Source organism: Pinus tabuliformis, chromosome 3_1 (genome assembly GCF_031772625.1).
Source record: "Pinus tabuliformis cultivar Carrire ecotype Pingquan chromosome 3_1, CPIR1, whole genome shotgun sequence".
Classification (NCBI taxonomy): Eukaryota; Viridiplantae; Streptophyta; class Pinopsida; order Pinales; family Pinaceae; genus Pinus; species Pinus tabuliformis.
The window spans coordinates 941,074,171-941,101,515 of record NC_142301.1 but is presented as its reverse complement, the minus strand read 5'-3'; the positions used below and the strand labels follow the sequence as shown (position 1 = coordinate 941,101,515).

The following is a 27,345-nucleotide window of genomic DNA, read 5'->3' as shown; positions in this document are numbered from 1 at the left end:
CATAATAAACACGACATGGCCTAATCCTATATGGTAACTCTTTTGTATATGACCATCTAGACTCCTCAGAATCAAACCATTTTTGCAAAATGATTTGTCTTAAGCATAATGGCAAGACTTGGACCTGTTTTGATAGACATTCTAGACAAAACTCATAATGACAGTTACTACAGACAGTAACATACTTAACTCTCTTAGACTCGACATGACTGGGCTGACTTGTAGAAGCTTCATGCTGATTAAGTGGTCTGAACATCTTGATCTCCTTGGTTTCTTGAGCACCTTCTCTGGTAAGCATGTCAGCAAGATAATTTTCTGCACCAGATTTGTAAACAATATCAAAATCAAAACCTTCTAGCCATAGTGCCCATCTTAGTACTCTGGTACTACCTTGTTCTAACAATCTTTTGTTTGCCAACATCTGTTTCATATGCTTTAGATCTGTTCTGACAACAAATTTAACACTTTTCAAGAATAAGTGAAATTTCTTTATTCCTCTTTTTATTGCAAGTATTTCTTTATGAGAAGAAGGATACTTTTCCTCTGTATCATCAAAAGATCCTGAGGAATAGGCACAAACCAATTCTTTTCTTCCATGCTTTTGTAACAAAACTGCAGCCCAAGTGTGATAAGAAGCATCTGTTTCAAGTATAAAAGGAAGATTAGTATCAGGAAGCTTGAGTTTTGGCAAATCATTAAGCTTACTCTTAATACTAATTACTGCTGCTGTCATTTCATCTGTCCAACTGACACCTTTCTTCTTCAGTCTGTTCTGCAGTATATTTGTATCCTCTGATTGTTTAGCATAAAATTTTCTTATATAATTCAGACATCCAAGAAATCTCTGCAGGGTCTTTACATCGGCAATTATATCAGGAAACTTTAATAGATGGGTTAGCACATGTGGCTGAAGTTCTACATGTCCTTTTTCTATGTGTAAACCCAAGTAATCAATCTTGACTTTTCCAATCTGAAATTTCTCTTCTGAATCTGAAAGTACTAATCCATGCTTATATACAAGTTGGTAGAATTGTTCTAAATGGATCTTGTGCATATTTACATCTCTGCTAAATACAAGCAAATCATCAATATATACAATAATGTATTCTACCCCACCAAAAATGTCTTCCATCCTTTTTTGGAATTCAGATGGAGCATTTTTCAAACCAAAGGGCATCACAGTCCATTGATATTGGCCATGAGGAACAGTGAAGGCTGTTTTATACCTGTCAGCAGGAATAATACCAATCTGCCAAAATCCACTTTTAAGATCAAACTTGCTAAACACATTAGCATTAGCAATCTTAGCAAGTAACAATTCTTTGTTAGGCAGAGGATATCGAATCGGAAGGAGAGCATCATTCAAAGCCTTATAATTAATCACAAGCCTTTTCTTGCCTCTTTTCTGCTCACTATGCTTATTGACATAAAAAGCCGGGCAGGCCCAAGGGCTCTTACAGGATTCAATAAGCTTTTGTTCTGACAATTGTTCAATTTCTGCTTTGCATAATTCTTGCTCTTTTGGGCTCATATGATTTGCACTTGCTTTTTGTGGCCTAGGAATATATCCTTCTCGGTAAGGTAGTGCAACAAAATACTTTTCTCTTTCCCAAAAGGCATCTGGCCTACTGGAAGTACAATCTGCACGAATTTTATCAAAAATTTGTTGCAAAGTTTTGGGACCATGTAACTCTGCATTTTTTACGATCTTATTAATCTTGGTCAGATCTTGCAGACTATACTGGAGAGGATCCTGATCTTCAGGCTGCACATTAATTTTGTAATCACTGGAAGCAGGGACTGTGATAGGACCAGTAGTGGTGGAGAATATAACATAATCTTGTCCAAAAGTGACTGGCAAATATTTCTTCAGAAAATCTTGTCCTAACAGAACATCAGCACCAGTATCAAAACTATACAAAGTGCCAAAAACCTGGACATCATTCAAGAAAATAGGAAATTCAGGAGCTATGTGACTTATTTCCATTAAATCACCAGTGATAGCCCTGAATTGGAGTTTAGTAGGCTGCCAATAATAATGAGGAATGGCTTTATATTTGCAGCAGCTACTCATAGCACCAGAATCTATTTGAGCATCCAAAGTATACGGTTTAATGCTAGGGACTTTAATTCTTATTGGAATAACTACTCTATCTCCGATGCCCATAACATTAAAAAGCTCAACATTTTTCTTTGGGGATATCTCTTCAATAACTGGCACATTTTTCATCAGTAGGCTGGTTAATTTGGAATTACAATCATCATAATCAGAAATAAGTATTTGAAGTTTGGAAGACAACTGTATCATTTCTGACCTTGTATGATGAATTGAAGATTCCAAATCTGTGATCTTCTTTTTAAGAGCATCAATTTGATTCATACCTGGAGATACTGAAATCTGCAAAGCCCTGAACATTGAATCGAACTCTTTCTCGATGAAGTCATCATCATCTTTTTCTTCCTCTGAAAATCTTTCTTTCCTTTTGGATGGCAGTTGTTTCTCAAGATTCTCAAGTTTTTCAGTCAATCTTCTTCTTGCTGTAAACTGAACTGGATCTAACTGTGCTAGATCGGCTTTGACTGCTGCAATCTTTGCTTGTATCTCTCCTGAGGAATTCAAACTGAACATTTTAATATCAGGAATGAATGTTTCATCAGAATCAGATGATTCTGAATCAATTGTTAATTTCCTGATTTCAGGAATTTCACTATCTGAAGATTCTGAAGAAGAACTTGAAACTTCAAAATATTCTCCATCAGAGTGGGATATGAGATCCCAATCTTGTGGATCATGTATTGTAGAAAAGATATTCATTATCTTCATCTGCTTTTTATCTTTTCTTTCTTTGCAAGTGTTAGCATAATGACCTTCTTTACCACAAATAAAACACACACCTTTTATAGAAGGTTTTGATCTTTTCCTAAATACTACCCTTCGTCCTTTAAATGATCTTTTGGAAGGAAAGTATTTTTTCTTTTTAGGAAAGTATTTATCAGCCTTGCAGGAGCAAGAGTTATCAAACTTTGCCTTTTTAGAAACCTTTCTTTCACTTTTCTTGTGACAACCAAAATTATAGGTTTCTTTGAAATTATTGCAAAGATTTGTGCTAAATTGCATCTATTTTGAAAAATTCTTCTTGGCTTTGCTCTCTGCACATTCTTTCTGCAATATTGTGACAATCAATTGGTGAATAGCTGCAAATGATTGTCCTTCCAAATTTACTTTATGATCTGCTATGTACTGGTTAATTAGATCAGGAATTTTACCAGGCACAGACTGGATGTAATATCTCAGATAGGCAACATTATGTGGATCACTAGCCTGATACAGAAGTTTTTGCATAACGCAAAAATACTCTTGCAAGTAATCAATGTCGCATAACTTCTGGGAGAGAAATAGCTGTGAATGATGGGCTGAATCTTCAGGGACTAATCCAACAAATTCACGTTTTAGAGCTTCAAACAGTGCTCTTAATGGATCAGTACTATGTTCAACTATTTGATCTTTCTCTTCCTCTGCAAGCCTTTCCCACCATTGCTTTAGTATGCCAGTAAAAGACCATACAATCTGAGTAACTACATCAGACCATGATACTTTGGCTTCAGCTTTCCTCTGTAATGCCCAAGCATGGACATTATGCAAAACAACAATTACTTCATTATAATCAAGGCAATCAATATTTACTAACAATGAATTTCCATATCTTCTGGAAGCAGGATTGTCTAGCCTTATAGGTATAGATTGCAGATTTTCAGTATATCTGTTGAACGGGCTAGATGTTGATGCTTCATGTGCATTGGTATCACCAGCACCTCTTTTCCCTTTATTGGAATGGAAAAAAGAATCACTTCTGTCTCTTTTAGAACTTGATTCACCTTGTGTTTGCTCACCAGTTACTCCTGACATGGCCATTATTGAAGGAGCAGATGGTTGGCCATTTTGTTTCATCAAAGAACTAAGGCTGACATAGTTCTTTGGTAGTCTTAGACTTTCAACAGAAGGAATATCAGCTAGTTTATTCTTCATCAACTCTGTCTTTTCTCTAGCTAGATTGATTCCTTTCTTGATCTTCTCAAGTCTGGCTCTATCTATATTCTCTATCCCTTTAAAAAATATTTGCTTTGATTCATCAGGATTGGAGGAGAATTTCAGCTTTGAGCTTAAGACATCTATTTCTCTATAATGAGGTGGAGAAGCAGGAGTGGGGAGTGCATTTGTAAGATGTTCCAAAGACTTGGAGATGATACCTATGTTTGACTGAATATTATTTAACTTTTGTGTTTGTGCATCTTGGATTCCCAATGTCTCAATATAACCAGTATGCATCTTTTTGATGTGCTCTTTAATTTCTAAAACATCTCGGTCTATATCATCAATATTCTGAAGCATACAAACTATTTGGTAGTTTGTATAATTATGCAGCTTTTCATTTTCATTCTGATCTGGATCAGAAGTTGCTCTCATAGATAACCATTGGAAATCTGCTTTCTTCGTTCCATTGCTAAATGTCCTTATAGAATTTCCAGATTCTAAATATCTTTCTGGTATTTTTGCAGTAACTTCTGACTGAGCTCTAGGAAGTGAGAAACTTTTGATATTAGGTATAAAGACTTCAGAGCTAGGGGATTCATCAGTCTGGAATGTAGAAGATGAAGATGGAACACAGAACTGGCAATCATCAGGTTTATGAGAGGTGGATATTCTATGATCCTCTCTTGGAGCAGAATGTCTTAATGATAAACTTCTGGGAACAGGGGGTATATGTGGATTCCTACCACCCAAAATTGTAGATCTAGGGAAGGATGACATAGATCTAGTAAGTGAAGGAGTGGTAAATTTAAGACCAGAGGATCCGTCAGGATGATGGACGAGAGACAATTTCGGAGGAACTTTAGATGTTTACAGTTGAGGATATTTCTGTGAAAGTGGAATATAAGTACTATTCCATTCATCTGGAAGAGTACATTCTGCAAAACCAATCTGTAGGGGAGCAGTGTTACCAGGGCCAACAATAACACCTTCTTTTAAAGCTCTACCAGCTAACTTTGGATTCAGAGGAGGCATGGAGGTGGAGACATATCTCAGGCATATAGAAGCATGGAGCTGAGCAATCTGTGACTGTGGGGCAACGTTAAAACCATAAAACTGAATATAAGCATTCAAGAATTCATTGATATAAGGGTCTGTCAATGAAACTTGATACCTAGGAATAACTGATGACCAAACAGGGCCATTATTGAGGGGACTTTGGAATCCTCCCAATAAAGCGTCATCGAAGTTATTCATTCTTGTATCAAGGACACATGTCAAGCATGAAGTATTTAGACCAGGACGGACTAGAGGATTAATTCCAAATTGTATGATACCGATATGGATATATCTATAACCATTTTCTAAACCCCATTTGATATCTTCTGGCTGTATTAGTGGGATTTGGTATACAGACTGGCCAGTGGAAATAGGAATATTCACAGATGTAAATCTAAATAACTGAGCAGCTCGAAACTGGAAAACAGGCATTTTATAAAGCTTATCAATATCAATCTCTGGCAATGTCCAGTTAGGCTGTGGTTCAAATTCTTGTACTAATACTTTTTCATCATAGAGAACATCTTCATCTCTGGTTTTATTTAAAAACTTATTCATAAAAGACCATCGATTCTTATGAGCTATCTTTCTGTCTTCGGGCTTCTGAAGAGAAAACTCATTCATATAACCAGCCATTGAAAGAAAGTATGAGTAAGCACCTGAACAGAGGAGAATCAAAGCTTTTGTGCACCAGGAAAGCAAACACGGCAGTCCTTCGCCTTCACAGCTCTCTACCAGTGCCTTATCGCAAACTTAGACTCGTGGACAGTAGCTCAGACAAATACTACTTAATGGAAGAACCAGACAATTTTAAAACAGCTCTTGGACAAAGAACCAGATGGCTCTGATACCATGAATAAATACAAAGAACCAGATGTGCAGTAAAGATGTGCAAAGATATATTTACTTCTCAGCTCTGAAGTCTTTATACCTGATATCAAAAGTTTCTCACTTCCTAGAGCTCAGTCAGAAGTTACTGCAAAAATACCAGAAAGATATTTAGAATCTGGAAATTCTAGAAGGACATTTAGCAATGGAACGAAGAAAGCAGATTTCCAATGGTTATCTATGAGAGCAACTTCTGATCCAGATCAGAATGAAAATGAAAAGCTGCATAATTATACAAACTACCAAATAGTTTGTATGCTTCAGAATATTGATGATATAGCCCGAGATGTTTTAGAAATTAAAGAGCACATCAAAAAGATGCATACTGGTTATATTGAGACATTGGGAATCCAAGATGCACAAACACAAAAAGTTAAATAATATTCAGTCAAACATAGGTATCATCTCCAAGTCTTTGGAACATCTTACAAATGCACTCCCCACTCCTGCTTCTCCACCTCATTATAGAGAAATAGATGTCTTAAGCTCAAAGCTGAAATTCTCCTCCAATCCTGATGAATCAAAGCAAATATTTTTTAAAGGGATAGAGAATATAGATAGAGCCAGACTTGAGAAGATCAAGAAAGGAATCAATCTAGCTAGAGAAAAGCAGAGTTGATGAAGAATAAACTAGCTGATATTCCTTCTGTTGAAAGTCTAAGACTACCAAAGAACTATGTCAGCCTTAGTTCTTTGATGAAACAAAATGGCCAACCATCTGCTCCTTCAATAATGGCCATGTCAGGAGTAACTGGTGAGCAAACACAAGGTGAATCAAGTTCTAAAAGAGACAGAAGTGATTCTTTTTTCCATTCCAATAAAGGGAAAAGAGGTGTTGGTGATACCAATGCACATGAAGCATCAACATCTAGCCCGTTCAACAGATATACTGAAAATCTGCAATCTATACCTATAAGGCTAGACAATCCTGCTTCCAGAAGATATGGAAATTCATTGTTAGTAAATATTGATTGCCTTGATTATAATGAAGTAATTGCTGTTTTGCACAATGTCCATGCTTGGGCATTACAGAGGAAAGCTGAAGCCAAAGTATCATGGTCTGATGTAGTTACTCAGATTGTATGGTCTTTTACTGGCATACTAAAGCAATGGTGGGAAAGGCTTGCAGAGGAAGAGAAAGATCAAATAGTTGAACATAGTACTGATCCATTAAGAGCACTGTTTGAAGCTCTAAAACGTGAATTTGTTGGATTAGTCCCTGAAGATTCAGCCCATCATTCACAGCTATTTCTCTCCCAGAAGTTATGCGACATTGATTACTTGCAAGAGTATTTTTGCGTTATGCAAAAACTTCTGTATCAGGCTAGTGATCCACATAATGTTGCCTATCTGAGATATTACATCCAGTCTATGCCTGGTAAAATTCCTGATCTAATTAACCAGTACATAGCAGATCATAAAGTAAATTTGGAAGGACAATCATTTGCAGCTATTCACCAATTGATTGTTACAATATTGCAGAAAGAATGTGCAGAGAGCAAAGCCAAGAAGAATTTTTCAAAACAGATGCACTTTAGCACAAAGCTTTGCAATAATTTCAAAGAAACCTATAATTTTGGTTGTCACAAGAAAAGTGAAAGAAAGGTTTCTAAAAAGGCAAAGTTTGATAACTCTTGCTCCTGCAAGGCTGATAAATACTTTCCTAAAAAGAAAAAATACTTTCCTTCCAAAAGATCATTTAAAGGACGAAGGGTAGTATTTAGGAAAAGATCAAAACCTTCTAAAAAAGGTGTGTGTTTTATTTGTGGTAAAGAAGGTCATTATGCTAACACTTGCAGAGAAAGAAAAGATAAAAAGCAGATGAAGATAATGAATATCTTTTCTACAATACATGATCCACAAGATTGGGATCTCATATCCCACTCTGATGGAGAATATTTTGAAGTTTCAAGTTCTTCTTCAGAATCTTCAGATAGTGAAATTCCTGAAATCAGGAAATTAACAATTGATTCAGAATCATCTGATTCTGATGAAACATTCATTCCTGATATTAAAATGTTCAGTTTGAATTCCTCAGGAGAGATACAAGCAAAGATTGCAGCAGTCAAAGCCGATCTAGCACAGTTAGATCCAGTTCAGTTTACAGCAAGAAGAAGATTGACTGAAAAACTTGAGAATCTTGAGAAACAACTGCCATCCAAAAGGAAAGAAAGATTTTCAGAGGAAGAAAAAGATGATGATGACTTCATCGAGAAAGAGTTCGATTCAATGTTCAGGGCTTTGCAGATTTCAGTATCTCCAGGTATGAATCAAATTGATGCTCTTAAAAAGAAGATCACAAATTTGGAATCTTCAATTCATCATACAAGGTCAGAAATGATACAGTTGTCTTCCAAACTTCAAATACTTATTTCTGATTATGATGATTGTAATTCCAAATTAACCAGTCTACTGATGAAAAATGTGCCAGTTATTGAAGAGATATCCCCAAAGAAAAATGTTGAGCTTTTTAATGTTATGGGCATCGGAGATAGAGTAGTTATTCCAATAAGAATTAAAGTCCCTAGCATTAAACCGTATATTTTGGATGCTCAAATAGATTCTGGTGCTATGAGTAGCTGCTGCAAATATAAAGCCATTCCTCATTATTATTGGCAGCCTACTAAACTCCAATTCAGGGCTATCACTGGTGATTTAATGGAAATAAGTCACATAGCTCCTGAATTTCCTATTTTCTTGAATGATGTCCAGGTTTTTGGCACTTTGTATAGTTTTGATACTGGTGCTGATGTTCTGTTAGGACAAGATTTTCTGAAGAAATATTTGCCAGTCACTTTTGGACAAGATTATGTTATATTCTCCACCACTGCTAGTCCTATCACAGTCCCTGCTTCCAGTGATTACAAAATTAATGTGCAGCCTGAAAATCAGGATCCTCTCCAGTATAGTCTGCAAGATCTGACCAAGATTAATAAGATCGTAAAAAATGCAGAGTTACATGGTCCCAAAACTTTGCAACAAATTTCTAATAAAATTCGTGCAGATTGTACTTCCAGTAGGCCAGATGCCTTTTGGGAAAGAGAAAAGTATTTTGTTGCACTACCTTACCAAGAAGGATATATTCCTAGGCCACAAAAAGCCAGTGCAAATCATATGAGGCCAAAAGAGCAAGAATTATGCAAAGCAGAAATTGAACAATTGTTAGAACAAAAGCCTATTGAATCCTGTAAGAGCCCTTGGGCATGCCCGGCTTTTTATGTCAATAAGCATAGTGAGCAGAAAAGAGGCAAGAAAAGGCTTGTGATTAATTATAAGGCTTTGAATGATGCTCTCCTTCCTATTCGATATCCTCTGCCTAACAAAGAATTGTTACTTGCTAAGATTGCTAATGCTAATGTGTTTAGCAAGTTTGATCTTAAAAGTGGATTTTGGCAGATTGGTATTATTCCTGCTGACAGGTATAAAACAACCTTCACTGTTCCTCATGGCCAATATCAATGGACTGTGATGCCCTTTGGTTTGAAAAATGCTCCATCTGAATTCCAAAAAAGGATGGAAGACATTTTTGGTGGGGTAGAATACATTATTGTATATATTGATGATTTGCTTGTATTTAGCAGAGATGTAAATATGCACAAGATCCATTTAGAACAATTCTACCAACTTGTATATAAGCATGGATTAGTACTTTTAGATTCAGAAGAGAAATTTCAGATTGGAAAAGTCAAGATTGATTACTTGGGTTTACACATAGAAAAAGGACATGTAGAACTTCAGCCACATGTGCTAACCCATCTATTAAAGTTTCCTGATATAATTGCCGATGTAAAGACCCTGCAGAGATTTCTTGGATGTCTGAATTATATAAGAAAATTTTATGCTAAACAATCAGAGGATACAAATATACTGCAGAACAGACTGAAGAAGAAAGGTGTCAGTTGGACAGATGAAATGACAGCAGCAGTAATTAGTATTAAGAGTAAGCTTAATGATTTGCCAAAACTCAAGCTTCCTGATACTAATCTTCCTTTTATACTTGAAACAGATGCTTCTTATCACACTTGGGCTGCAGTTTTGTTACAAAAGCATGGAAGAAAAGAATTGGTTTGTGCCTATTCCTCAGGATCTTTTGATGATACAGAGAAAAAGTATCCTTCTTCTCATAAAGAAATACTTGTAGTAAAAAGAGGAATAAAGAGATTTCACTTATTCTTGAAAAGTGTTAAATTTGTTGTTAGAACAGATCTAAAGCATATGAAACAGATGTTGGCAAACAAAAGATTGTTAGAACAAGGTAGTACCAGAGTACTAAGATGGGCACTATGGCTAGAAGGTTTTGATTTTGATATTGTTTACAAATCTGGTGCAGAAAATTATCTTGCTGACATGCTTACCAGAGAAGGTGCTCAAGAAACCAAGGAGATCAAGATGTTCAGACCACTTAATCAGCATGAAGCTTCTACAAGTCAGTCCAGTCATGTCGAGTCTAAGAGAGTTAAGTATGTTACAGTCTGTAGTAACTGTCATTATGAGTTTTGTCTAGAATGTCTATCAAAACAGGTCCAAGTCTTGCCATTATGCTTAAGACAAATCATTTTGCAAAAATGGTTTGATTCTGAGGAGTCTAGATGGTCATATACAAAAGAGTTACCATATAGGATTAGGCCATGTCGTGTTTATTATGCATTGTCTGGGGAACCAAATCCTGTTTATTTTGGGTGTATTCAAAATACTGACTAGACATGGTCAGACTACTTTTCTATTCACCAAAGAGCTAGGATACATGGTTCTGTTAAGGTCATATTTTATGCTAACGCTATAGATCCCTCTAATAATTGGTGGAGTCCATGGTTTAAGCTATTCATGTTTAGATATTTGCCTAGAGCTAAAAGCATTTTTGATAGGACTTTTGCTGAGTTTGTCAGAATCTTCCATTGGGAAATGCATGTAGCTGTCCAGAATGATTATGTCTTAGAGTTCGAATTCATCCACAAACACACAATTGTCATTCCTAATGAAGAAGATGAGTCCTTTAAGCTTTCTGTCAGATTCAGAGGATTGATATCAGTGGACCCACATGACAGGCCAACATTCATGTTCACATTCCCATTCTTTTGTTGTACCAGAGATGCAGCACCATATTGGCTAGATGAATCTGTCCCATACGAAGTGCTGGCTCCAAACAATGAAGAACTAATTGAGGAATTGATAGAACAAGACCAAATCAAACTTGGCCATAAGAATCCAGCTGTTCCAGATACTCATGCACATGATTATGACGACAGGGCTAACAACGACTGATTGAAAGGATCAATCAAATGAAATCCTTTCATATCCTGCTTTATTTGTACATATACTACTCTTTGGTTTCGGTGGGATTTAGTCCGAATAAAATCTCCACTGTGTAATTACTTTATCCTGCTGTTCTTTGGTTTCCGTGGGATTTAGTCCGAATAAAATCTCCACTGTGTAATTACTTTTGTATAAGAGCCGATGTCCTAGATTCCGGCCATCTTTTCACTTCAGAGATGTCATGATTCGGTCCCCATATGGCTGAGCCTCCAAGGGACGAGATAACAAGTGGTTGTCCCCACTTGCCTGAATCTTTAGAACTATTCATTACTTTTGTACAAAGTTCTTTCGTGATAGACATCTTGCATGATGTTCTAGCGAAAGTTTGATTCTTTTGGTTCTAAGTTCCCGGTAAAACCTTTCACCGGATGACCTGCTAGGATATTATAAATACCAGCATTGTAAGCTCATTAAGGCATTAGAGTCTTGAGAGTTTTGAGAGAGTCTGAGTAGTGTTGTAGTCTGAGTGAAGTCTCCCTGCTCTGCATCTGCGAGAAGTTTTCTCGATCTGCTTGCACCACGGAGTTTAACTCTATAGTCTATATTGTGAGTTTGAGTTCATTGGGTTTTAGACGAGACGAGATCTCCCTGCTCTGCATCTGCGAGAAGTTTTCTCGATCTGCTTGCATCACGGAGCGCTAGTCTCATATCTGGATTATGTAATTATCTGAGAAGTAAATATATCTTTGCACATCTTTACTGCACATCTGGTTCTTTGTATTTATTCATGGTATATATATATATATATATATATATATATATATATATATTGAAGTCATCATTGCCAATCAAGGGTCTTTTAGCATTCCATAAAAGTGTAGAAAATTATTTTCCATGCATATAAAATTTAACATTAAAAATTATTTGTCTATATTGAAATGATAATTACGTTGATAGTCGTTTTCTTTGTCAGCTTGGGGTGGGAAAAGATTGTTCACCCCAACCATGAGAGAGCTTGATTTTCGTCCCTCCAACTAATTAAAATTTTCCATATATTTATCCCTCAAACTAGTTAAAATTTTCCATCTAGACTATTTCCTTCCACCCACGTTCTCACACCATACCTGCATGTTTTGCCAGCATTAAATTGCATTGAATAGGCATGGACAATTTTTCTTTTTGATTTTGTTATGTTTTTCCTAATGTGTTCGTTATTCACACGCCATACTCCACCCATAGTCACGACATCCTCTGAGTCCGCATTTTTCCCACGTTCTCACGCCATACCTGCATGTTTATGCAACATTGAATAGGCATGGACAATTTCTCCAGTTCATTGGCATCCTCAGCCTCCTTGGTTAAATTAGGAGCAATGCCCACAAAGCACCAAAAGAGGAGATTTTCTTATGATGCAATGGTGGTGAGGGCAGTGCGTACTGAACCAACGAAGATCAGCGAATCTATGAGTAAACCAGGTGGGTGGAGCATAGAGAGCTGGAAGTCAAGGAAGTCATTGCAGTTGCCAGAGTACCCCAACAAGGAAGAGCTTGATTCGGTGATCAAGACTTTAGAGGCATTCCCCCCACTTATGTTTGCTAGAGAGGTAAGGCACTTGCAAGACAGACTTACAGAACCAACCCTTGGCAAGGCCTTCCTTCTTCAGGGAGGAGACTGTGCAGAGAGCTTCAAGGAGTTCAATGCCAACAACATCAGGGACACTTTCAGGATCCTCCGACAGATGGGTGATGTCCTTATATTTGGTTGTCAAATGTCATTTGTCAGGGTATGTGCATTTACATTTCGATTTCACTATATGTGTAGGTGGGGTGTGAACGCAGGAATATGATAGGGCAAGTTGGTGTTTTTAAATGATCCCTTTGACTCTGGTAGAATAGTTTTTGGTTGGTATGCTTTCATTTGTGTGTGTTTTATATGGCATGATCATAGGAATAAGATATACCAACTTGGTGTTCTTGGATGGTTTCTCTAAAGCTGGTAGCATAGTTTTATATTGGTATGTGTATTTGTGTTTCTTATTTGTTTTGATCTCTAGCTTTCCAACCTCAGAGATCAAACATATCTCTATTCTTAGTGTTCTTTTGTTTTGTTTCTCTTTTAGACCATATAGGTGATTGAATTTTATAGTAGAAGATGTGTTTGGTTTGGTTTTTGTCTGTTGTGATTTTTTTTATAGTTTTCATGATCTCATAAGTTGAAAAAGTTTCCTAAGAAACTAGTTTATGTCCTTCCCTATGTTCTGGATGTCTCTTAATCCACTACAATCTAGGATTGTATGCTTTTCATCCTCAATTACATTAGATTGCATACCTTGGATATTTGTTCATTCCATGCATCTACAGGGATGACCTACTTTCCTTGCAGTGTACATTATACCAGTGGGTCCTCATCTTGCTAATGTTCATTTTTTTCTTCCAACCGAAAACTTTGCGTGAAGTGTTCGGAGAATATTGGAGTTTCAGTTCATACACTAGTTGGCTCGAGTTTTACTCCTACAGAGCCGATTTACAAGCCTGACGGGATCTACTTATGGCTTATTTTGTATTATCTTGCTATTTTTTCTATTGTTAACAAAGATGTTTTGAATAATGAAGTATTTGTTAACATGGGCCAAATTAATAGTTAATAATTTGAGTCTCATCTAGATGAAGTTTATGAATTCTTATAATGTTTCTCATCTGATTTAAATTTTCTTTGGAAAATAATTTTATCCTTGCATTTCTTTGTTGATAATTATATTGTTTAAATTCAATCCTTGGTATATGCTTTTCTCCATTTCATTCGTCAAATTTCCACATTTTTGGAATTTAAGGTCAACTGTTGCAAAGACCTCAGTTCCTTTAAAATTTTTAGAATAAGCCTTTTCTACTTTTTTGCTAAATTTATATATATATTTCCCTTTCTTTTCTTTGATATATTCATGTTTAGAGATTTTCAGGTAGGTAGAATGGCTAGACAATTTGTAAAACCCTAATCTAAGCCATTTGAGGAGGCTAATAGAGTAAAGCATACTAGTTACAAGGGAAATAAGATTAATGGGGACTCCTTTGATGAGAAATCTCGTGTTCCTGATCCAGAGAGAATGATCAGAGCTTACTGCCAGTCAGCGGCCACACTGAATTTACTCTGTGCTTTTGCAACAGGAGGTTAACCAATGGAATTTGGATTTCACAGAGCATAGTGAATAAGGTGATAGGTATTTACTACTTTTTGTTTAACTCATTAAGCCTTTGGACTTACTGTTACTAGCTTATTATCTATGATTTGAACCCTTTGGTTCAATTTAGAATTTCATTTTAGTTGGTATATTATTTGATCTCTTGCATTTGTTACAACATATAGAGACTTAGGATTAGTGACTCATATGGTAATGGAGAAATGTTACGACATGTTAAGATAAATTTTATTAAGAATATTTAGATATGCAAGGTGTTTGATGTTCAAGGCCATGGTTTTCAGCACTTGGATGGACACTTTGTTTATCGTATTGGAAGGCTCATTGGAGCTTAGATCTGTTTCAACCCTAAGGATATACTCCCCATTATTGTATATATCCCTGGGGTTGAAATATATCTAAGCTCCAACAAGCTTTCCACTATGATAAACAAAGTGTCAATCCAAGTGTTGAAAACCATGGCCTTGCACATCAAACACTTCAAGCTTAACCATTTGTGAATTGTGAATCAAATCTTTAAAATATGAAACCTGGAAATATTTAGTATCGACTTTCATTGTACATCTTTTAATGGCCATCCTCAAAGCATATATGATATGCGAGATTTTGGATACAGTTTGGTGATGATTATCATATTATCATTTTTAGCAGGCGTAGATCCAAAATTTGCTGACAGCTGAAAAGTCCACTACTGGCTAGAAAGCAAAGTGTTCCTACTTCAAAATTTTGAATTGATATCCAACACTCTGAAGCCCTCAAGTAAAAATGTAAAATCATTAATTTGAACATTTTTGTATAAGATTCAATCTTAACTTGAGAAATAATGGATCTTTGAGATTGGAGTTTGATAGTTTCCTACCCATCCTCCAAATTTTAAGAGGTATTTTGTCTCAAAATAGGCTGAAAATTAAGCTCATGAAACAGTCAACTCTACCAAAATTTCCCAATACCAAATTTTGTAGTTGGAAATGCATACCAAATTTTATAGTGGGAACTACATAGTTGGCATGAAAATATGATTATTTTGGGATTAATGCCTTTTCCACATGCTACTTAAACATAATTCCATGCTTGTTAGGTATCCAAGTTCCCACAGTGGCTTGGGAGGTTTGCAAATGATGGTAATTATTAAATTGCTTGCTACTGCCAAGCATTAGTTCCAAAATTTAGAAATTTTAGTGTATTTTGTTGGCAAATTATGGCAACAAATAGAACTATAAATTAATTCTGAACAAGGAACCCTTTGCACTAGCTGACATCTTTGATTTGTTTAAAGTAAAGAAACTTTCATGAATTAAATTAAACATGTTCAAATAATTGTCATAAAATACATCTGGAGCAACATTTAGAAGACACCCAAATCTGCAAATTATTAGTCTTCCTTTTGATTTTATTGTAGCAAAAGATACCTAGTCAAGTTGAAAATTGGGTTGAGACAACAAACTCTCTTAACCAATATTGCATTTATTAACAGTGGTATCATGACACTTGCAGATATAGATATCTTGCACACCGTGTGGATGAGGCTTTGGGATTCATGGCAACTGCATGATTGACTGTAGATCACCTGATTATGTCTACAATTGAATTCTACACGAGTGTCTCCTACTCCCCTATGAAAAAGAACTCACTAGACAAGATTCAACATCTAGAAAGTTCTATGACTTCTCAGCTCACATGCTTTGTATCAGTGAGAGAACACACCAGTTAGATGGTTCTCACGTGGAGTTCCTTCATGGGGTGGCTAATCCCATCTGTGTTAAGGTATTCACTCTCCTTTTCATTTTTCGGTATATGTGTTTCATTTTCATTCATGCACCTGACCTTATTGTTGTTTGAGGCATTGGAACATTGTCACCCACTAAGTTATCAAAAGAAAGGAAGTGTTATTGTGGAACTAAATCTCAACTATGGGATATGTCATTATATTAGTAAGACTTGCAATTATTATGCACATCACATATACAACAACCACAAGCAAAGAGGACTCACAATGCATAATACTTTGTGGACATAATTCCATACATGTTACTAATATATAATTCCACACTTGTTGCTAATCAATTGTTTTCAATATGTGAAGGTGAGTGACAAGATGGATCTAGGGGAGTTGGTAAAGTTGGTAGAGATTTTTGAATCAAGAGAAAAATCCTAGTAGGTTCACCGTGGTGGTTCACATGGGGGCAGAAAAGCTTAGGGTTAAGCTACCTCACCTCATTAGAGTGGTGCATCATGCAAGGCTTATTGTCACTTGGGTTAGTGATCCCATGCATGGTAACACTATCAAAGCTCCATGTGGCCTTAAGACTCGACCCTTTGATGTGATAAGAGTAAGTAATCTAGACCCTTGTAAATAAGTATTTACATTTATAAATTAATTGCTATAGCATATTGCATCATTACAAAGGACTTGGTTTTGTTGACTTTTGGCTCAGAGGGGCATTGTTGTGATTGAAAATTCTTGTATAAGAGACTATTAATGCAGAAAAAATCCCAATATAAGGATATAATAAAGGGGCATACAAGGAAGAAACATATATACAATGTTATATATTTGGGAGAGTTATGTAAGGCAAATGAATGCATTATAAAGGAATAAAATCATCATATTTTAGAAAATAGTTGTAGTTATTGTTATTTGTCTATTCAATTGAACGCTCATTATTTTGTTTGTAGGTGGAAGTATATGCTTTCTTTGATGTTCATGGCCAAGAAGGGAGCCACCCCAGTGGTGTGCATTTGGAGATGACAGGGCAAAATGTGACAGAGTGCATTGGTGGATCTAGGACTGTGACCTTGGATGATCTCAACGGTCGCTACCACATACATTATGATCCACTTTTGAATGCCACCAAGGCTCTTGAATTGGCTTTCATCATAGCAGAGAGGTTGAGGAAGAGAAGATTGGGTTCTCAATTCAAAGGACTTGTCTCCTTCTAAAGGGTGTCATATATTGAAATAAGGAGGAGATGTGGGTTTTACTTAGAGAAAGTGCCTTTTCTCTGATGAGTATCTTGGACTATTATTATGGTTATGGTTGTATGTCAATATTGGAATTGGCTTGTGTATTTCTTACTATAGTTTGAAAACAAAATATCAAAGGAAGTTTATTTTGAAGAATTTTATTTTGTTGTTGTTGTGATTTGAGAGGGTCTGGGGAGACATGGAGATGATGATTAATGTGCATTTTAAAAAGGAAAAAATAGGTCTCTCTGTTACTCATGATATTGTTTCCCAATGAAGTTGAAAATTTCCTCACAAATAGTGTATGAAATTCTGCAACTTGAGTTTTATCAGATTGATTATTGATTAAAATACATACATAAAAAAATTCTCATGAAAAATGTTCTTCTTCTTTTGTATACTTTAAAAACATAGCTAATTTATGAATGCTTTGAATTAACATCCATACAACATTACACTGACGATTCATGAATACTCACCTGTACGGGCCTGCTTTCAAAGAAACAACTATTGAGTTCATCAGTTGAGATGTTGTTGTTTTATTCTCCTTAACGGAAGGGGTAAAGAGAATTGTCAATAGTTCATAATTATATTATGAAGATTTGGCATTACAAATAGTGTAAATATAAGTGCATTGTGTAAATATGAGTACATAAGATGAGAGGCTGCATATATGGGGTTGGCCTACACAGTCCTATTCAGTCTACACAGTGTTCAGGGCTACAACTAATAGCAGTTTCAAGGGATTTGGAATTTTTTAGAATAGTGCCATACTCATCTCCTTTATTCTAGGAATATATTTGGAAGTTCTCACCAAAGAGAAAACTTCAGAAGCTATTGCCGAGCTAATGACAGTAGATACTGCTACTTTATTGACAATTTTCTTTCAATTTGCTAAAAATGTAATGGAATAACAATTATTTCACAATGCTCCAAATTTAATGGAATAACAATAGTATGGTTTCAAATCAAAGCGAATGATGTGGCGAGCATGGACCAATCTACCTTGTAAAAGGGGCTTGCTCAGTATCTTCAGTTATTTAAACCAAGGAGGTGGTGCACCAAAGCAAATTCCTTTGCATTCTTCGCCTTTACATTTATAATAATGTAGATGCTCAAATATTCTTTTAAAAAATGTGACACTTGCCTCCTTAATGAGGATTTTCATCTTGACAAAGAGACAAAAAATGAATTTCAGTGTTTATAGAGTGGGATAAACTTGGTGAAGAATTATGAAAACTTGTTCTAGGTGTTATTCTACATAGCTATTAAGGATACTAATGCCTTGGATGAGGTCAATTTAAAAGATGAATTATGTGTAAAACTTCTACAAAATTGTAAAATATCTTGTGAAAACTTTCTAACGAAGATGTATGGAGGAATGGTTGATCTCACTGCATGCTTCCTTTCACTCGATGGGAATGCCTATCTGATATTTCTTCGACCATAGAAGAAGAATTGGGAGATAGTTATGAAAGTGTTCATGCCTTTTTGAGGGATGTGAAGCTTATTAGTGCCTATATAGCAACAACTATGCTTATGAATTTTGACTCTCTAGAAGAAGTAGGAGATGCTCTAATAGAACTCAGGGATCTCCTCATTGATTTGTAGAACACTAAACTATGATAAAATTTTATCATCTCATATATTCTACAAGTGATTTGGAAAGAGGAGGTAAAAATGGCGATTTTTGGCATTCTTAATTTCAGGACATTTTAGTGGCATTAGTTGATAGACAATGTGATTATGTTGATAGGTGGCTTTGTTGCAACATTGTAGAATTTTCTAATGGATGATTGTAGACTTGGAACCAAATAAAAAAGACTTAAATGAGTTAAATTCCAACTCATGCATAAGATTGTACCCTCTTACTAGGAATCATTTGTGAATTCGGTGATCCCAAGACAATAGATCTGAAAATAATTACATTTATGAGATCTGGTGAGTTATTGGTTTTCATCCATGGCAAAGTAATTAATAGCTTGAACTACGGACTTTTGAAAGGACAGAGCTAGAATATTCATCACTTTCGGTCCTAAATGTTGCCTTGAGTAATTTAGCAATATCCAACAAGAAGGTTTGATTTGAGGATTGTCTTATTAATTAGGTTTTGTTGGTTTCAATTTATGATATTTCAACTTCTTCGCCTTTACATTTATAATAATGTAGATGCTCAAAGATTGATTTAACAATTATGACACTTACCTCCTTAATTAGGATTTTCTTCTTGATAAAGAGAAAGAAATCAAACTTCAGTGTTTACAAAATGGGGTAAATTTGCCAAAGAATGATGAAAACTTGTTCCAGGGGTTGTTCTACATAGCTATTAAGGATATTGATGTCTCCAATGTGGACAATTTAAAATATGAATTATGTGTAAAACTTATACAAAATGGTAAAATATCATGTGAAAACTTTTTGACAAAGATGTATAGAGGGATTGTTGAACTTGCTGCAATCCCTCCTTTCACTTGATGGGAATGCATATTTGATATTTCTTCGACTATAAAAAAGGGTTTGGGACATATTTATGAGAACGGTCATGCATTTTTTCTCCCCAAATGATTTTAGCTGGACATTTTTTTACACTTTTCAGGTATGGCAACTTTTTTACTTCACTAAACTTTTATACAGCTTGAGTGGGTCTAATGGTTAAGAGCATGTGTTTCCTCCTAAGAGGTCACAAGTTCAAAACCAGAGGGGGGTAAAGTATGTATGCCTTTGTAGACTTAGCAGTCAAATTATTGCGCGAGGGTGGGTCCCTTGTGCCACAAACAAGGGGGTCTCATACACCAATTTGGTGTCTGGCTTGGCCGTGACCTTAAAAATTGGATACTAATAATAGTAATTTAGTCATCGGTCTCATTGGGGCTGCATGGATCATAATTTCTACAAGATTGGTAATTTTGATTCTAAATATTGTGGAAGTAAGACAACTAGAAAATATTTTTTATTCATCCATTAATCTTCCGCAATATTCATAATTTTTTAGTTTAGGTTGTTTGACATACATATATTGTTAGGGTTAGTAGTTTTCATTGTTAAATATATTTTCCTTATTCATTCATTTTCGGTTTTTGAATAATTTGATCCTATGAACAATATTGATATCATAGTCTCAAAGTTCACTATCCATCATTGTCAAGTTCTTGTCATCAAGGGTTCACCAAAAGCAGGAAGGAGTTTCAAGTTAATGGGAGTCATGGTTGTTGCATAGGTGGGTGTCAACCATTTAGGAGGTTTGAAAGAGTTGGAAAGCATACTTAAATAGTTCTACACCATGACACGTCCATTTCAAGACTACCCATTTGAGTCATTTTGTCAGAGGAGGTGTGCAACCATACAGAGCATGGAGTGACACTCAGACTTCTCACTGCCCAGTGTTGCACAAATACTCTGTTTCAACCACCATTTTGTAGAACAGTTTTCGACCACTCGGAGGAGAATTTTGGGAAATTGAAAGAGGTTTTTATCCACCATAGACCAAGGCACAATAACCTCTTCCAGTTTCTGCACAGGTGTAATAGACCGAGAGTTTCAAATGCATCTTCAAAGCTCATTTTTTGCAATTCATAAATTTCCTGTTTTAAGTCATTGTTTTGTGGAACAATTTACGAGAATCCAAGGAATAATTTGGAGAAACTGAGAGAGGTTTATCTTCATAAAAGTATCATCTACAATAAAATCTTTCAATTTTTACACAAGTATTACTATTTGTGATATATACCCAAAACATCTGCGCAGGTGCTGCGCAGAGGCTACCAGTGTTCGCGCAGTGTTGCGCAGAGGGTTATTAGTGTTGTGCACTATTTTATGAATTTATTAGTGTCGTAGAGTGTTTTCTGAGTTTACTGGTGTCACAAAATTTAATTTCAGCTTGTGGGAGGTGTTCACAGGTGCGGCAAAGATGTTAGATGCCAATGTTTAAAGGGGTGAACATGTAGCAAAGGTGGTAGCCAACTCATACCATCAATTGCCAACCACGTGTCAAGTTTGAAAGAAAAAGTGCCAACACAGTCACTGCCCAACTGTCACCAAGTCACTGTGTAGTCAGTAGCCCGCTGTCACTCTTTTTGTTGCTTTTGATCCATGAACATATGCTTCGAAAACAAGAGTGCTTTTACAGTGATTTAGTGTTTCTTTACGAAGATATGAATGCCTTTTTTTTTAAGAGGAAAAAGACTTTAAAACAACAAAAAGTTTTCCACTTTTTACTTTTGATTCGATCCTCTATTGGATCAATGATGCGATACCTGTAGACACTTTGGATTTGCTATTGTATGTCTATTTAAACTGGAAAAATAGATTGAAAAGGTCGTTGATGGTTAAGCATTGTGTTGGTTTCAATTTTCTGCAATTTTTGCTTTTGTGATCAATTCATGGTGCAGTGCTTATGTATTGAGGGATATCGATTCCACTATACAAGGATTCTTATGGTATGATGTCTGGGATTATTTCTTTTTATCACTCAGTTATTCTATTTTCTTGTTGTGTTATATGAGTATTATGATTTCAGTTGACTTAGAATTTAGTTAAGCTGCTCTTTTCCGCTGTTTTCATGCTTCAGTTGCAAATGGAATGTCTTATACTCATGTATGTTATCTCTTTCATCTATCCTTTCTTTTTCGTGTAAAAGAAACATTATTTATTTGCAAAGGAAGAAATTGTCTGTTTTGTTTTAGTTTGACCCTTCTATACTACAACCTGTCATTGTATCCCAAGTTATGTTGAAAAGCCCTTGTAATAGATGTCGGTTTACTTGCATAAGCAAATGAATAAAAAGACAAATTGATCATGTGTTATTACCTAGTCGACCACTCATTTTTCAACCAAATATCTTCAGAATTCCATTGTCAGAACTGGTCTCTGCTAAATTTGTGCTTTACAGTCTTTATATTTCTCGAGTGAGGGAGCCCCCTCCGGTTGAAGAAGACCAATCTATCAACCAAAAGAGGTTTGTGGTTACCTCTAAGTTTTCTCCTTTCAACCTAGAGAAAACTTCCGAGTGATAACACATTGGTGCCATTGCCAAGGAGCGAAAGGTTTCATATTCCCCAGGAAAGATCATCATAGTTCAGATCTGGTTGTTGATGGTGGACAACAGTCAGACACAGGAAGGTTGAACCATTCACCTAACGACTCCAATATTCAAAGGTCAATAATTTTAGTAGTTTCAAGATGAATTCTCAATCCAAAAGGTATGCTCCCATGAATAGAGATCACATTCCAGGATTTCCAAACTACATGCCTTGTGTAGATTGGTAGACTTGTTTACCAAGGTTCAAAGACGAAGATGGAGATGATGCTGCTCTACATCTGGTTAAATTTCATATGCATGCATGCAAGTTGAAGGTTCAATTTCATGAAGATTGTCTCATGAAGATGTTCATGGCTACTCTGGAAGGAAAAGCGCGGTCTTGGTATGAAGGTTTGCCATTTGGTAGCTTGTATTCACTTAAGGATTTTCATTTAGTATTTTTTGAGAAATACAAAGAATCTCATCCTTTTTTGTCGTTGGTTGAGAATTGCTGTGACCATGTTGAGAATTTCATTCAAAATTTGGAAATTTTTTATGGCGATGAAGAGTTCATGGATGAAGAAATCCTGGAAGCTTTGCACGAGAACCCTTTTCATCACCAAGAAGATATGGTAACTTCTCTCTTGCCTGAAAATGAAGTAGATCAACTTTCTGATGCAGACAATTATGATTCAACTTCTAAGTTTGATGAAAGTTTGCAGCAATCTTGTCAGTATTTTTGTGATCAAAAGTATGAGAATTCTTTAAAACAACAGAAGGACATGGTAAATGTAGAGGACAGTTGCCATGATATTCAGGTGGATTTACAAAAGGAAATAGTTTCTCCAAGGGCTGAAAATGAAATAGTTTCTCCAAGGGCTGAAAATGAAATAAATTTGCATTTCAATGACGTGCTTTCTCCTAAACTTGTTGATGACATTCAACAACCTTTAGACATTTCAGAAGAACAAAAGAACAGTCAACTCAGTTATAATGAAGAATCAATGCTTACATATAGCAATCATGTTCCATCCTCTGAGTTTAATGAACATTTGCAACAGTCTTGTCAATCTTTTTGTGATCAAAGGTATGAGGATAGTCGTCCATATGTCTCTTCAGATTGTACATTTCCTGAATCTTTCATTCAAGAACAAATTGGTCTGAATCAGTTTTCTAAATCAGCAAGTGTAGAAACTTTAGACACTCAAACATCACATATCATAGAGCTACAAGAAAGAAACAACTTGATATATGACAGTTCAAATATAATCACATGAAGGGTTAACTTTTAATGTTGTTGATGTATATGATGTGGATTTCCTCTTTCAACATGTTCAAGAATATACAAAGTCTCTCCTTGCTATTAATAATGAGGATGATAAATAATTTGCTACCATTTATTTTGAGAGTGGTCTTGAAATTGATGACATAGAACAAGAACAACCAATAGTTAGGAATGATGTTTATTTTTCTCCTTTTGTTGATCAACAAGAAGCAATCCTTCAATATCCTTTGGCTAGCTTGTTGGAAGAATAATAAAAGGTGGAGTTCATTCTGTTTGTCAACACGGGTTTTGGACTAAGGTTTCATTTTAAGTTGCCAACATTTACATATTTTTGTCTGCTTACAGAGGGTGTGAGCATAATTCAAGTAAGTAGCCATTTGATTGACTGGCTATATTGGAAGGAGGTGACCACCTAATGTATATACTTTCAATAGGTTTGGACAACTATTATTCAAGTTTGAAGCCCGAGGAGAAGGCCCTAAGACTTTAGTAATGTGTTGTCAAATTTATGATTTATTTTAAAGTTTCAGCTTTGTAATCAGTTAGTCAGTCAAGTTTTAGTCTTTTTATGTTTGACTCCATTGTCCAATGGTCTGGTTAGGCTACTAGTCTACATTTTTGTTCTTGGCACCTCACGGGGAGGCTACCATCCCCATTGGAGCCAATGTTAGGGTCAGTAGTTTTCATCGTCAAATGTATTTGCCTTATTCATTCATTTTCGGTTTTTGAATAATTTGATCCTATGACCACTGCTAATATCATAGTCTCAAAGTTCACTATCCATCATTGTCGAGTTCTTGTCATCAACAGTTCACCAAAAGCAAGAAGGAGTTTCAAGTTAATGGGAGTCATGGTCATTGCGCAACCACTGCACAGGTGGGTATAAACCATTTAGGAGGCTTGAAAGAGTTGGAAATCATACTTAAAGAGTTCTACACCATGACACGTCCATTTCAAGCCTACCCATTTCATCCATTTTGTCAAAGGATGTGTGCAACCATACAGAGCATGGAGTGACACTCAGACTATTCGTTGCCCAGTGCTGCACAAATACTCTGTTTCAGTCACCATTTTGCAGAATGATTTTTGACCACGCGAAGGAGAATTTTGGGAAACTAAAAGAGGTTTTTATCCACCACAGACCAAGGAACAATAACCTCTTCCAGTTTCTGCACATGTGTAACATATAGAAAGTTTCAAATGTATCTTCAAAGCTCATTTTTCGCAATTCGTAAATTTCCAATTTTAAGCCATTGTTTTGCAGAGCATTTTCTGGGAATCTGGGGAGGAATTTGGAGAAACTGAGAGAGGTTTATCTTCATAAAAGTAACATCTAATAACCTCCTTTAGTTTTTACACAGGTATTACTATTTGGGATATATACCCAAAACATTGTCCCGCTGCGCAGAGGCTACCAGTTTTCACGCAGTGCTCGACAAAAGGTTATCAGTGTCGCAAAGTGTTTTCTGAGTTTATCAGTGTCGCGTAGTGTTTTCTGAGTTTACTAGTGTCGTGCAGTTTAATTTCAGTTTATGGGAGGTGTAGAATTTCCTGTAGATTCAAAAGCTCATGCAATTTACTAAAGCACAGGACAAGAATATGTTTCTACTTTCAACCAGCGGAAGCCAATAGATTAATGAAAACAATATGAACAAGAAGAAGACAAATCAATGGCACATAACACAATAAGTTTTCATGGGGAAAACCTTTGCTTAAAACCCTGTCTATATGTATTGCATTAATCAGAAATATGAGTGAAGATACAAAGCTTGTTCACACTAGAAGAAAAATTCCGCACAAGTATGCCCAACTCTCTCAGCTCACAAGCCCGATATTAGCCAACACTTAGCCAATTTCCACTGCCTACCAAGCCCCTATTTCCTTACATAATTTCTAGGATGAATAACCCATATTTAAAGGGAATTCATGCTTCCAAAACTGTGCAATCCAAACATAGGTCCTTCTCTGATTGCATGCACGATATTTACAACTCAGTAAATCATACAACTGATAGTACACTGTCCCTGCACTCTAGTCTCAACTAGGTCTTTCTTAGAATTGACATGCATGAGTTTCTCATGAGGGAATCTTCAGTTAACTAGAGTGACACTTGTGAATGCACTAGTGCACCAATTGACTGTTAATTCTCCATTAGTTCCACAAACAGTTGGAACTAATTTAACTTAACATAACTCAATAAACTGAGTTATCTAATTACAACTCAAATAAACTCATCCTGGACCCCTGAAATTTAGGGAGAACATATACATGAGTGCATAAAGACTTCTAACTCTAAATTCCTAAGATAATTAAGTTAATTAAACTTAATTAACTATTTACAAGTTGCTATGAGAAAATAATTACAATTTTAGTTCACAATTTAATTCAAGGACAAATTAAATTGGACTTTCTGGATTCTATTTTTAACATTTCTTCTTGTTATTTTCAACAGGAGGTGTTCATCGGTGCGACGAAGATCCCACATGTCAAAGTTTAAAGGGGTGAAGGTGTAGCAGATGTGGTAGCCAACTCATACCAACAGTTGCCAGCCACGTGTCAATTTTGAAAGAAAAAGTGCCAACATATTCGTTGCCCAACTATTACCCAATCACTGCACAGTCAACAACCAACTGTCATTCTTTTTGTTGCTTTTGATCCATGAAGATATGCTTCGAAAACAAGAGTGCTTTTATAGTGATTTAATGTTTTTTTAAAGATATGAATGCTTTATGTTTTTATTTTCTTTTTCATCATTAGAGGAAAAAGACTTTAAAACAACAAAAAAAATTCCTCTTTTTACTTTGATTCGAACCTCTGTTGGATCGATGATGTGATGCATCTATACACTTTGGATTTTCTATTGTATGTCTATTTAAGCTGGAAAAATAGATTGAGGTTGTTGATGGTTCAATGTTGTGTTGGTTTCAATTTTATGCAATTTTTGCTTTTGTGATCAATTCATGGTGTAGTGCTTACGTATTGAGGGATATCGATTCCATTGTACAAGGATTATTATGGTATGATGTCTGGGATTGTTCCTATTTATGGCTCAGTTATTCTATTGTCTTGGTGTGTTATATGAGTATTATGATTTTAGTTGACTTAGAATTCATTTAAGCTACTCTTTTCAATTGTTTTCACGTTTCAGTTGCAAATGGAATGTCTTATACTCATGTATGTTATCTCTTTCGTCTATCCTTTCTTTCTCATGTAAAAGAAACATTGTTTATTTGCAAAGGAAGAAATTGTATGTTTTTTTTCAGTTTGTCCCTTCTATACTACAACCTGTCATTGTATCCCAAGTCATGCTGAAAAGCCCTTGTAATAGATGTCAATTTACTTGCATAAGCAAATGAATAAAAAGACAAATTGATCATGTGTTATTACCTAGCCGACCACTCATTTTTCAACCAAATATATTCAGAATTCCATTTTCAGAATTGGTCTTTGCTAAATTTGTGCTTTAAAGTCTTTATATTTCTCGAGTTAGGGAGCCACCTTCGGTTGAAGAAGACCAGTCTATCAACCAAAAGAGGTATGTGGTTACCTCTGAGTTTTCTCCTTTTAGCCTAGAGAAAACTTGAAGTGATAACATATACAACAAAACTTTTGAGGATATATTTTTTTTCCTTATGCATTGTTGCCTTCCATTTTAA

At 35.7% G+C, this 27,345-nt stretch overlaps 1 pseudogene; it reads left to right on the top strand.

The window, feature by feature from the left end:
• The first annotated feature begins 12,545 nt into the window (after positions 1–12,545).
• Positions 12,546–17,363, top strand: LOC149190872 (phospho-2-dehydro-3-deoxyheptonate aldolase 1, chloroplastic-like; annotated as a pseudogene).
• Positions 17,364–27,345: the final 9,982 nt, after the last annotated feature.